This window comes from Neovison vison, chromosome 2, assembly GCF_020171115.1.
Source record: "Neovison vison isolate M4711 chromosome 2, ASM_NN_V1, whole genome shotgun sequence".
Taxonomy (NCBI): domain Eukaryota; kingdom Metazoa; phylum Chordata; class Mammalia; order Carnivora; family Mustelidae; genus Neogale; species Neogale vison.
In genome coordinates, this window is record NC_058092.1 from 150,620,032 (window position 1) to 150,632,454 (window position 12,423).

General features: G+C 47.1%; 1 long non-coding RNA gene across 1 annotated transcript in view; it reads right to left on the reverse strand.

Moving 5' to 3' along the window:
- Positions 1–5,821: 5,821 nt before the first annotated feature.
- LOC122900561 overlaps positions 5,822–12,423 on the reverse strand; it is a 32,650-nt gene continuing 26,048 nt past the window's right edge. Inside the window, exons 3-4 of the long non-coding RNA XR_006383264.1 lie at positions 12,180–12,281; positions 5,822–6,020 (exon numbers count right to left, since the gene is read on the reverse strand). This is a non-coding gene — a long non-coding RNA (uncharacterized LOC122900561). The remainder of the gene's footprint in view (positions 6,021–12,179; positions 12,282–12,423) is intronic.

Genomic DNA, 12,423 nt, shown 5'->3' on the forward strand with positions numbered 1-12,423 from the left:
ACGACCCACGCGGAGGGACAGCTCTACGCCCCTACTCAGCAGGAAGAAGCTACAGAAGATGAGACCGTCCTCCTTCAACGACCTTAACCACGCAAGACTCCACACTGGTCAGGGGCACACGAGGAGGGAGGACAAGGCTAGCTGAGCACCAAGCAGGGAGCTGGCACGCCACACCGCCCCCCAACCTGTGATACGGGGGACATCCCTCAGTCGCTCTGACTGCCCTCAGGCTGAGGAAAGGAAAAAACTGATTCTCCCCAGATGGACATCAAAACCCAGCAAGACCGGAGTCTCCCTCGGTTTGTAAAAGTCCTCGTGATTCTGTAGGAAGAGGCCCGCTTAACGAAAGCCTAGCGACCTGCCCGAGGCCCGGGTCTCCGTTTCCTGAAGCCCTGACATCTCCCTCCCCTCCACGACACTGAGGGAGGCTGAGGCCCAGGGAAATGTCCGTAGGACAGAGTTTCTTTTCAAACCTGCAGTCCCTTGAGAAGGACCTGTGAGGGGAGAAGCTCCCCACCATCTTTCAATTCATGCCTTCCTAGCAGGAAAAACCACCTTCCCTTCACAAGAGCAAAGCCAACGGTATCCTGGGTGTCCTCTGTCCACCTGCCACTTTCTTGCAAAACCTCCCTTTTGCCTGACCTCCTCCAATGCCATCCCAGAAAGCCAGCCTCCCGTCACAACCCCAGCAAGCAGCCCATTCTACCCAAGGGTTGTATCCCTGTGCTTTAATTAAAATCAACTCCTGCCAGCAAAGTCGTCTCAAGACTTTTTCTGGACCATCGGCCTTGAATGCTAACCTCTGTCCTACATCAGTCCTGTCTCTTGTAGGGCTCCTGTGGAAACAACCCCGCAACACGGGCCCATTTCTGTCGACTCTTGCGACTCCATCCACCTCACCCACTGCACATTGTGTATCCCCCGAGGACAGGACCCTTCTGGGATTCTTGCACTCAAACCCTCACATGGCCCCTCTTTCAGTCCTCGACGTGGTTGACGTTGCCCTTCTGAAACTCCCCAGCATCCCATCCTCCCTTTCTTTGTCTCACAGGTTTATCTGGTCCATAGGTTCTCATCACCAACACCCTATCACCGGTTTCTGCTCCTGAGTAGAGGACTCCATTTCTTTCCTTTGTCATCAAACTCAAATCTTAACTCTCAGATGTTTGTCTCACGACTTTCAAAATTCTTCTTTCCCCTAATGCCTCTCTACCAGCTCCTCTTCTCCCTTTTTCAAGCTGCCCTCCCTTCCTCCCTCCCTCCCTCCCTCCCTTCCTTCCCTGCATGATCTTTTTGTTCTTTGTATTCCTTCCTCCCTCCCCCTCTTTCCTTTTCTCCTTCTGTTCTGTTAGTCCCCACACAGCACTTCAGTACTTTTTCACCTAGTGTTCCGGGACTCATTTGTGTGTACAAGACCCAGGAGCTCACGGCAACACGTTCCCTATTATAAAGGATGAAGGGAGACCCACACGGGGGCATCTCAAAGGTCTGCTCTGCAAGTCAACGGGAAGCTTCAGGGTCATGAACCCTGGCCTTCCACACGAGAGCTGGACACGGGCTACGCTAAGCATTCCCCACAATCTCCTGTCATCCAAGACCCTGAGCATACAGCTGAAACCTGAAGAGTTTCGTTTCTCGGCTGAAATGGACCTCGAGTCAAGCCGCAGCCCATGTGTCTGGAAAAGTCACTGGCTTCAGCATGACTCACGGGTATATAGTCTTTGAAACGGAAACACTGAAAATTTAATCAGCAGTTGACATGGGTATGAGGCTACCTTGTAGAAAGATCTATCTGAATTCCGGAAAGGAGCAAGGCACGCGACTGCAAGTGGCTTGCAGGGGTAGACACGGCGACCATTCCTGAAGGGAGGGGCTGGAGCGCGTCTGTTGAGTCAGAAAGGGAGGAACGTGAGGGAGCGATCCCGTCACAGCCCCTCGTGTTCTGGCCATTAGCAGAGGGTTCACACTGCACAGGAACCCGGGCAATGCTGGGGCACAGCACGGAGAGGTCTCACGTGCCTCACCTCACTCCGGGTGTGCTGTGTCCTGGGAAGACAAGCCTTGTATTTGCTGACAGTGTGGAAGAGCCTTCAGCCATGTGTCCCTGGTGCCAGGGACATCAGAGCTCGTTCATCCTGGATCGCAGCACACCCATCTCCCCAGTGTGGGAGAGACTTCAGTGGGGGCTCTAACCTCGGGAGACACGAGAGAACTCACCCTTCCGAGGAACGGAGACATGATACACGGGGGGGGAGCAACTAAAGGGCAGTGCTCACCTCTGTACACAGTAAGACCACTGGAGACGCACCTCACGGATGGAACGAAGGTAGGAGACCCTTGCTTCAGAGAGCTCTGCTCTTCTTCATGTCCAGGACCTCACACGGGGTAGAAGCCATGTGCTGGGATGGCTGCACCAGAGCTCGCAGCAACATGCATCCCTTCGGGGCCATGGGCACGTTCCCACAGACAGAAACTGGTTGAATGTCATCTTCAGGGGAAAGCGTTTAGGCCACACCCTTAGCCAGCTTCCAAGGATCCACACAGGCCGCAACCCCGACAAATGCGGTCAACGTGGAAGAGCCGCCCCATACAGCTCTCACATTTGGAGACACCAGACAACTCAGAGCCGAGAAACCGGAGTCTGTCATCACTGGGGCCCTGCCTGTACCCAGAGCGCCCACCTTGCTCACCGCCACAGAAATCACACAGTACAAACCCCTTGTCTCCCGTCACTGAAGCAGAGCCTTCAGCCAGAAGTGGGCCCTTTCCCAACACCAGAGAACTCACACGGGGAGAGCCACTAGCACCGTATCCTGGTGGGAGAAGCTTCAGGTGGGGCTCAGGCCTGAGGCTTCTGCTACCATCTCAGAGTGTGCTTCATCCCTCACACGGGAGCGAAGGTGCAGGCACCCCTGGGACCCCCTGCCTCATCGCTGTGGCCGAATGCCGAGGACATCCCATATGGGAATCCCATTCCTCACAAGCCAACACAAGGAGGACCTGGGAGGATTCGCACACAGGAAAATCCTCCCGGTCTGATGAGCCAAGGAATGGGCTCAGCTATCCCTTCTTCCCTAGCCAGCAATGACACCCTCACACCGAGGAATCACTGATCCCAATACAACGGGGGGAAATTCTTCCCTGGACACTCCCATCAGAGAATCACTGGGCAACTACCTCCCAAGGAATACCTCGGGGTGACTCTGAGATATAAACTCGGACACTGCAAACACATACAACAGGGCCCCGTTCTGAGGGATGCGGAATGCGCTATTCCAGTAACCAATAGCCAGAAATCAAGCACATCTGCTCTGATCCAGCAGTACTTGCATAAAGGCCAGTCTCACGGAACAGGCGGGGTCTCACAACCGTGCACGCTGTGCCAAGTAAGAACGGGGGACTTCTCCCTCATGAGCTCTCACAACAGACACAGGTACTGTCTCTTGGTAGGAAGTGGGATCACGGGAAGTAACACTGCCTGGGATCCATGAGAACGTCAAGTCGAGGGTGAACTCAGAGTCTCAGAACACAAGGTGATCAAAGTATGTTCACAAAAACATGAACCTATCGATGTACATAGATCGCAAGGATGAATGGCCACAAGATTCAAAAAACACATGGTCTGTGATCTACCTCTCATGGGTCCCTCATTCTACTAATATTGTCCTCACAAAGTGCAAAGGATTTACAAATTAATTGCATGCTTAGAAATAGATCTATTTACTTCACTTATTGGAGAGCGACAGAGCTAGCGAGGGAGCAAGAACAGCCGGGGTCCGGGAGCGGAGAAGAGGGAGAAGGGTGCCCAATACAGGGCTTAGATCACCCAGGATCCAGGGATCCTGACCTCAGCCAAGGGCAGATGCTTACCCAACTGCGCCACCCTGGGGCTGGCAAATTAATTTCATCTTTCACAAAGATGCTCTTCTGGAAGACAGGGCACGAAAACCTCCACAGTTCAGCATCAGGCAGTGAGGGCTTCCTCACTGTCTATGAGAACGTGGGAGCCAAAGGTTTTTCTCCACCACCAAGAAGACCTACATATCTCTGGGCCCGAGAGGGTGTACAACCACTGCAGATGTGGAAATACTCCCCGATTCGGTAGATTTTAAACAGGAAGGGGTTCTTACGGTCCCTTCCGTAAAGACAAAGCCTGTCCAGGAATGCCTGCAAGGTTCTTTCAGTTAAGGGACCAGCTTTTGGCTTTGGCTCAGGTTATGATGTCAGGGTTATGGGACTGAGCCCCGCGTCAGGCTATGGAAGGCATGTGGAGCCTGCTGAAGGGTCGCTCTCATCCCCTGCAACACCCACTCCCCCGCAAAAAAAAAAAAAAAAAGAAAAGAAAAGAAAAGAAAAGAAAAAACAGGAGAGAGAAAGAGAGAGAGATAGAGAGAAAAACGTGTGCGGAAGTCCACTCAGACATCCATTTGTAAAGATGCCCGAGATTCTTTGCTCTAGATGAATGGCCCAATAAAGCAAGTGTGGGCAGAAAGTCGTTCATCGAGAGAATGTCTATTTATAAGGTCAGGCTGCAATAACTCAGGACTCTGCTACCAGGGGCAACCTGGAGTTCAGAAGTCTTGTGTGGGGCACGGTCTTGCAGAACCTTCTCCATATGTGCCACTAAGTCATCTTCCCCAAGCAGCCAACTCTAGACATTCTGGTCAAGGGTACATCTCCACATTAATCGACAAGAAGAGGCTCTCTTTGCCTCCGGAAGAAAGACAGAAGCCGGCAAGAAAGACACCCAAGTCAAGGCCTGAACCTCAACCCAGGTGGGAGGTTCAGAACCAAGACTACTTACCACTGCGATGCACGTACACCAGGGAGATGGCAGCGGTCACACTCCTGGACGTGCTGAACTTCCATCTGCACTGAAGAGACGGAGGCCAGATGCTTTGGATGCTGCCCAGCAGGCCACGTCCCCCGGAGCCTCGAAGCGCCACCTGTAAAAACAAGGACAGCATTCAGTCGAGGTCTCAGGACCCACACGTGGGGAGACACGGAGTCACCCATGACGGAAGCAGGCCCCTCCGTCCCAGCAGGGAGTGCCGGTTCAAGGAGGCCAAAACCACAGGGCCCCGCCATCTGTCAAAGTCTGAGCATTGCTGCTGGAAGGCCTTCCCCTAAAGCATGCTTGGCGAATTGGCTGCTAGGAGTTCCATGAGGCTGAAAAGGGCCTCTGGTCTTTCCTTGCTACGACATGCCTCTCATGGGCCCTGGTACTCAACAAGAAAACAAAAACAAAAACAAAACCAAAAAAACCAACAACGACTACCTTCCCCTTCCACAACACTCTTCCACTTCAGGGTCCTGGCTATGGCAGAGTTCACACTGTGCACATTTTGCCCTGAAAAACGCCAACCTTCCAATAAAGCACAGACCAGAGAGTCAGGCTTGAGCACCCCGGTGACCTGGCTGGCTGGGCCTGCCGTGGCTGCCTGGGCCTGCCGTGGCTGCCTGGGCCTGCCTGCCTCCCTCCTTCCCTGGCTCCAGTCCTTTCCTATAAGCATCTGCCTGGGCCCTGGGACTCTGGCTGTGCCCAGGTGCCCCGGGTCCTGGGTACAGGCTGTCAAAAGGCAGTTGAGGGGCTGCAGACTCCAGCCGGCCAGCCCTGTGCTCCCCTCAACCCAACCACCGTGGGGACCAACGTGGGCCCAGGTGCCAGATCCAACTGCAGCCCCCGCCTTCCTGCTCAAACACAGGGTCTCCTCGGAAGCAAGGCACATCTGCCCCAAATAACCTGCCCCTTAGCCCCCACCACACTGGCCTGAATATCTCCTGGGGACAGAAGCCCCAGAAGCCAACACAACCTCCATTCCAGGCGGCGCATTTCACTCGTCCTCACGTCTTGCACAGGTTGTCTGATGGGTCCAGTAAAACCCGCCTACGTTATGGTCCGCGTGCTGCTGTGATGTGAGGAACCCTTCACCTCCCCAGAGTCTGAAAGGTCACCTCACCCATTTTGGAGGGCTGTCCCAGCGACCACGACCACTTCTCCTGCCAGCCTGGGACTCTGCCTGCAGAAAAAGAACAAGAAAGAACAAGAGTTGCTGATCATGTGGAGAAAAAGGAACCTTGTGTACTGATGGTGGGGATGAAAACTGGTGCAGCCATTATGGGAAACAATGTGGGGTTTCCTCAAAAAGTAAAAATAGAACTGTCATATGTTCCAGTAATTCCATTACTGGGTATTTGCTCAAAGAAAATGAAAACATTTGAAAAGATACGTTTATATTGCAGCACTATTTACAGTAGGCAAGATATGGAAGAGCCCGTCAATAGATGAGTGGATAAAAAAACGTGGTGTAGAGATAGAGATAGAGATAGATAGATCGATAGATATAGATATCTAATAAAATAGTACTTAGCCAGAGAAAAGAATGAAATCTTAACATGTGCAACAACATGGATAAATCTAGAGGGTATAATACTATATGAAATAGTCAAAAAAAGACAAATATCCTATGAGTCAATCATATGTGAAATTTAAGAAACGAAACAAAGCATAAAAGAGGCAAAAACAAGAGACGCACAAATATAGAGAACAAACTGGTGATTACTAGAGGGAAGGTGGATGGAAAGAGGGCATGAGACAATGAGGGTGTTTCATTGAAAAGGAAAAACAAAACTCTATCTGAAGTCAATATTATTGTCTATGTAGAAAACCTCAAATATCTTATAAAAAGAAAAAAAATCTACTGGAAGTAATGAGGAAATACCAAAACATCATAGGCTACAAGGTCAATATAAAAAGGTCAACTATTTTCCTATATCTGAATAAAGAGTTGAATTCCAAATTTTCAAATGAAAAAAATACCATTTACAGTACACCCCTAAAAAGGGTACTCGGGTATAAAATCTCACACAATATATATATGCACAGTAAGACAAATCTGATGGAAGAAACCAAAGATCTAAATAAATGGAGAGAGACTTCGTAGTCATCAGTAGCAAGACTCAATATGGCAAAGACGTCAATTCTTTCCAACTTAATCGATAAATGCAATGAAATCCAAATAAAACCTCCCAGTTCTCTTGCAGATACTGACAAGAAGATTCTGAAGTTTACACAGAAAGTCCAAAGATCCAGAAGAGCCAACACACTGGACAGCTGGGTGGCTCAGGTGGTTGAGCATTTGCCTTCAGCTCAGGTCATGACCCCAGAGTCCTGGGATGAGGTCCCGAGTCAGGCTCCTTGCTCAGAGGGGAGCCTGCTTCTCCCTCTGCCCTCTCTGCCTGTGACATCCCCTGTTTGTGCTCTCTCTCTCTGACAAACAAATAACATCTTTTAAAAAGCTTTGAGAAAAATAGAACAGCCAACACAATGTGGAAGAAAAATGAGAATTCACCTCACCTGGTCTTCAGACTTACTATGAAGCTACTAGCAACCACGACAGGGTGTTAGTGCTGAGAGAGACACACAGAACAACAGAACACATTAGAAGGACCAGGAATAGATCTACCAAAGTAAAGTCAAACCTTTTTTGACAAAGGCACAAAGAGAATAGAAGGAGAAAAGATAGTCTTTCAACAAATGGTGCTCGAACAACCGAACACTCATGCAAAAGAAATGAAACTAGACACAGACCTTACACAAGTATTAACAAAAAACGAAATCAGAGATCTAAATGTAAAAATTCAAGAATAAAGAATACAGGAGAAAAATCTCTAGGACACTGGACTTGGTGATGAGTTTTTAGATACAACACTGCAAAAGCATATTCTATGGGGAAAAGCATGCGTTGGACATTATTAAAAATAAAGTCTTCTGCTCTGTGAAAGACATTTTTAAGAAAAATGAAAGGATAAGGCACAGACAGGGAGAAAATAACTGGAACACAGATATCTAATAAAGGCTTTGTGTCCAACATCACAAAACAGCTCTTAAAGCTTCAATAATAAGAAAACAAATGACCAAAGGAAAAATAGGCAAAAGATTTGAACCAACTCTTCACCAGAGATATCAGGATAGCAAATAAATACACAAACAGATAGATGTTCCACATCACCTCAGTGGGAGTATGCAGACGACATGACACAGGTATTGGAATGGTTACCTCAAAAATAATGACAGTACCAATTTCAGGTCCAGAATCAGAACAACGAGATTCTGATTCATAGTTGGTAGGAACAAAAACGGATACAGCAACTTTGTAAAAATAGTTTGGGAATTTCTTGCGAAGCTAAACATACATACATACGTATATAACCAACACAGCAATTTCACACCCTATGTTTTTGAAAACTTATGTTTTAAAACCTACATGTGTATATTTCTAGCACCTTAATTCAAATGGTCCCAAACTGAGAGAATCAAGCATCCATGGGTTAACCACTCCGAAATCATGTATGCAATTCTGAAACCAGAGTATGTGTATTCTGGAATTGAACTATCAAATCAATGAAATTCAGATGTTAGCTGGATTCTCACTGTTAGTGCAGGAGATTACAGACAAGCAAGGAGAGAAGGTGAGAATGTTCCATCTGGTAATGCTTACAACAGGAGACAACAGTGTGTATACTTAGCTTACTATAGACACAGATGGTTACATACTAAAATATTTATAGACACGTGTATATACATGAGTGAGTATACACATATTCCCTGTTCAGTTAGCTGAGAGGGTCTTTGAGCAGTGACTTAACAGTCACAACAGACACACCTAGGCCCCCAATCTTGGTTTCTCATACTATGCTCCAATGAAAAGAACCAGAACTACTTAGGGGGAAAAAATGGCTAATTCTAGGGCAGGAAAGACATAAGATGAACCTGGAAAATCTACTGCCACAGAGTAAGGTAGAAATATTCAAACAATAACAGGGTATGTCAATAGACACAGGAACCGACAGAAGGTGCTTTTTAAAAAATTTATTGACTTGTTTTTGAAAAAGTAGGAAAAGGAGAGAAATCATAAGCAGCAGGGAGGAGCACAGGGAGAGAGAGAGAATATTTATTTACTTAGTTAGTTATTTGACAGACAGAGATCACAAGTAGGCATAGAGGCAGGCAGAGAGAGAGGGGGAAGCAGGCTCCCTGCTGAGCAGAGAGGCCGATGTGGGGCTCGATCCCATGACCCCGGGATCACGACCTGAGCCGAAGGCAGAGGTTTTAACCCACTGAGCCACCCAGGCACCCCGAGAGAGAGAATTTCAAGCAGGCTCCACACTCAGCAAAGAGCCCATCGTGGGGCTGCATCCCAGGGCCCTGAGATCATGACCTGAGCCGAAATCAAGAGTCAGACACTCAACCAACTCAGCCACCCAGGTGCCGCTAGAAGATGCTTTTAGTAACCAACCTGGAGCAACTTGAACAACAAAAGGAACAAGATATCGTTGTACTAGAATCAAAATATAAAATAACTAGCCATGAATTCGTGCTGATAGAAATGGATTAGTAAACAGGAGAGGACAGAAAAATCTCCTATGCAGAATTCCTGATAATTTATGTCCATAAATGCGTAGTTACGCCAACAGGAAGGAGGTATAGTGTAAGTGGTATAGTGTAATTGCCCACTTCCTTCCAAGGAGTACAGTATGAGGACAGAGAAAACAAAGTGATAAGTCATGTCCAGAGCACTAACCCTTGATATGATAAGATCAAAGGACATTTTATCTCTGTGGTCTTCCTCCAAGAAACCCATAACCTCAGTCTAATCATGAAAACAACAGCAGACAATTCCCAATTGAGGGACATTCTACAAAACACCTAACTGTACTCCTCAAAACTGCCAAGGTTATCAAAAACAAGGGAAGTCTGAGAAACTGTCACAGCCAAGGGGAGCCTACAGAAACGACAAAGTGAAAGGTGGCATTCTGAAACAGAATACCTGCATGGGGGAGAAAACACCACGGTCAACTATCAAAAGACAAATCGCATCCCATAAAATAACAGTTTACGACCCATAAAATGGACAAGCACTAGTATCCCTAATCTATAAAGATCTAGACACCGAAGTAGAAGAAAGACCAAGAAAGCCACAAACCTAAGAGCAAAATAGGCAAAAGATATGAACAGAGGGTTCACAGAAACGTAAATACACCTTTCAGATCCATGAAAAAATACTTAACCTCACTCACAGTTAAGAAGCTTGCAGATTATTAACTTCATAAAATACCATGTTTCTCTTTCCACGGCCAAAATTCCAGAAGTTGAACCACATGTTCTATGGCAGAAGCTGTGGACAAACAAGCACGGATGCGGTGTCGATGGGAGTGACACAAAATGGTACCACAATCCCGAATGATCGAGTTATCAATTCTATGCACCCGTTGACCTGCCAGCCCACTTCTAGGAATTTATCGGAGAGAAAAAACCGATATGTACAAGGCCATGCACTAGAACATGGCTTGTAATAGCAAAAGGTTTGAAATAGTTCGTAACGAATAATAGCCAGTTAGCTAACTATGGAACGTCCATACGTCCATGCTTGAATTACTGTGCAGCTATAACAAAGAAACAATCCACGTTCTGTTAAGATACAGATGTCTGGGACAGGCCTTTAAGAAGTGAGAAAAAAGCAAAGAAAGAACAAAATCATGTATAGACTCCTTACTCAAAGTGGGGCTCCCTGAGCAGCAGAGTCCGCTTCACCTGGGAGCTTTCGAGAAATGCAAAACCCAGGGCCCCCACCAGACCCACGAAATCAACATCTGCATTTTAACAGGATGCCAGCGGTGTACAGCTGCATCTAAGTTCGGAAAGCCCTAAAGATGATGGATTCCCTTCTAAATAAAAGTAGGGGGCATACAAGAGTATCTTTACCTGAAAAAAGAAGCCCTGGTAGGACAAACAAGTCAGACATCTACAGCAGGAAGACCATAACTCCAGTTTGTCTGGGACTGTCCCGATATAGCCAGTTGTCCCCTCCTAACTTTACAGAACCTCTTTCATTCTCAGTGGAAGTGTCTCCGTTGAGATGAAAAATGTCACCCTTCCTACAGGGAACATCACTTAACCTTTTAACCATGTTATTACTAATTCAAAAGTATTTTGCTAAAAAGACAGACAGACAGACAGACAGACAGAGAAAGAAGACCGGTCAGGAAAAAAACACAGACTGAAGAAAAGCAGTGACCCAAGGATGGTTGAGCAACAAACCCAAGGAGAGGCAACGTCTGGGGCAAAAGGGAAAGACAACTTTGTGAGGAACAGTAAGGAGATGTATCAGACTTAAGAAAGGAAAGCTAGCAGGCAGGTGTCAGAGACAACAGAGACTGAGGATTATGCTGCAGGACGGTCAAGTAAGACAAAGCCAAAAACTGGATTTGACTACAATTTGGTAGCCTTTTCCAGAGCTGAATGTCGAAGAAGCAAGAATGCATTCGTGAAGTTGAAATATGAATGAGAAATGCAGAAACCAAAGCCGGAACAGTCGGCTATTCAAGCTAGAGATGTGAACAAGCGGACACAAACACTTAGGGAGAGTCATCTGGAGGATGCGTGGTCCCTCCAGTCCACCAGATCTTCAAAGTCCTATTCCTGGATCAAGCAGGACCATGAGAGAGCTGTCCACTCAGTCCTCATCGTTCGGTCCCGTGAAAAGCATCCATACACTTCTAGCACAGTGCTGGGTCTATCAGATACGATTATAGGCAATTTCAGTGCTGTTCTTAGAAAAATCAAAGAAAGTTTTACAACTTGCACAACTCTCTGAAATTAAGAGTCCTGCTTCTCATTCTACCAACTGTTCTTTGAATTTGCTGGAGAGACTTGATATGCTTCCCTCCAAGTAATTCTTGTCTATTTCTATCTTTGAGGTTTTATTTTTAAGATTTTATTTATTCATTTGACAGAGATCACAAGTAGGCAGAGAAGCAGGCACAGAGAGAGAGGGAAGCAGGCTCCCTGCTGAGCAGAGAGCCCCATGTGGGGCTCGATCCCAGGACCCTGGGATCATCACCTGAGCCAAAGGCAGGGGCTTTAACCCACTGAGCCACCCAGGAGCTCCTCGATTTTTTTGTTTTAAAAATATGAATCCTTTCATATTTTAGAATACTCATTTTAAAACAAAGTGGAAATAAACAAACATAAAGCTCACCTGGGATGTGTTCATTTTCTGCTCTTAGTGGGGGAGGGAGAGCTGAGGACGAAGGAAGGAGGAAGTTAGAAGAGACTTGGCCTGCCTTGCAGTTCCTGGATTTACCTGCCTACACAGCTCCACATACAAGATACTTACGTGTCCATGTGTGGCTCCGACAGATGGTGAGCTTACACAGGATACTCGTCACTGAGTGAATGCAAACATTTGTTTCTTCTTGACCGATTGCCAATTTAGGTTCTGTGACACAGAAAAATTAAAAACATGAGAAGATGAGTTTCACATTTAACAGTAACCTAAAGGAGGAAACGCTACGGCTTTTTCAGAACTGAGGTGGGAAAAATTAAAAATTAAAAATCTCAAGCCACGTTGTTAATCTGTT